We start from the raw sequence: 1,302 nt of genomic DNA, 5'->3' as shown, positions 1-1,302 counted from the left end.
ACATCTCCATAACAGCATCAAGCTTGTTAATCATTTTCTGCTTGAATGGAGAGAATGGAGAGAATGGAAAAACAAGTGGCCTGCCTAGCTTGTCTTCCTTTGGCCAAATTGCTTAGTTGCCTTGTGCACTTGGGAAGCTTGTGCTACAAGCTTCTAACTTAGCTTGCTTCCCAAGCTTCTAAGTTAGAAGCTTGCTCTACAAGCCTCGTAAACCATCTAGGATGGTCAAGTTAAGCTAACGATGATTCTCTTGAACCATAGTTAGCCTAGCTTGCACCATAAGTTTCCCCCACCCTTTATAATCTTTTTTCTTACTTTTGTAGTCACTTTTGATGAAATAGAGAGTGAATTCCGAAATTTTTCAGCCAATTTCTCTCTTCTAAAAGTCTCAACCTCTTTGATATTTGTAACACCCCAGTTTTTATTTCACTTTTTATTTATTTTAATAGAGGGTATTTTGGTAATTTTGTAAAGGTGATAGGGGTGATTTAGTAGCTTGGAACGGGCTGTTCCAGAATTGGAACGGGCCGTTCCAAACTACCAAGTTGTGTGTGAGTTAATAGCCTAGAACGGGCCGTTCTCAAGGTAGAACGGGCCGTTCCAGACTATTAAATATGCCTTTAACCCTAAATGAGAACGGGCCTGGAACGGGGCGTTCCCAAAATTATGGCCGTTGGGGGTAATTAATGCACACCAGAACGGGCCGTTCTGGTTTTGGAAAGGGCCGTTCTGGATGTGATTTTTAGCCACGTTTTAAGGGTCCGGAACGGGCCGTTCTAGATTTGGAATGGGCCGTTCCGGCGTAAAAAGCCTATAAATAGAGTTGTTTGCCACTCCCAAAAAGCACACCTCTCATTTCTGATTTCTTTTCTTCTGCTCTCTCTTCTTTCCTCTACTTTCTGCTTCAGACCGAGGGGAACCCAGCGAGGGAGATCAACCAGATCTAGTCTAGATTCAGCTTCTTCATATCCAGGTACGGGGGAAAAGGGAATTATTTATATATAGAGTTACATGAGGGAATTGGGTAGAGGAAGAACCCCTTAGAATTATGAGCAATTTTAGAAATATTTCTGTTTGAAGAATTATTGGCATTATTTGATTCTGTATATATTTAGGACAATAAATATATAATTTGTTTGTAAAAATGATGCTCTAGGAGGGAGAACGAAATTATAGAAAAGTGCCTGTAGGTTAGGTTTTGGAAAAATTGGATTATTTCTGTTTGAGGAATTAATTATACCATTGGATTCCGTATGTGTTGAGGATTAGAAATATATATTTAAATCGTAAGAATGATGATCT

Source organism: Cajanus cajan, chromosome 5 (genome assembly GCF_000230855.2).
Source record: "Cajanus cajan strain Asha chromosome 5, NIPB_CcT2T_4, whole genome shotgun sequence".
Taxonomy (NCBI): domain Eukaryota; kingdom Viridiplantae; phylum Streptophyta; class Magnoliopsida; order Fabales; family Fabaceae; genus Cajanus; species Cajanus cajan.
This window is presented reverse-complemented; position numbering follows the sequence as displayed.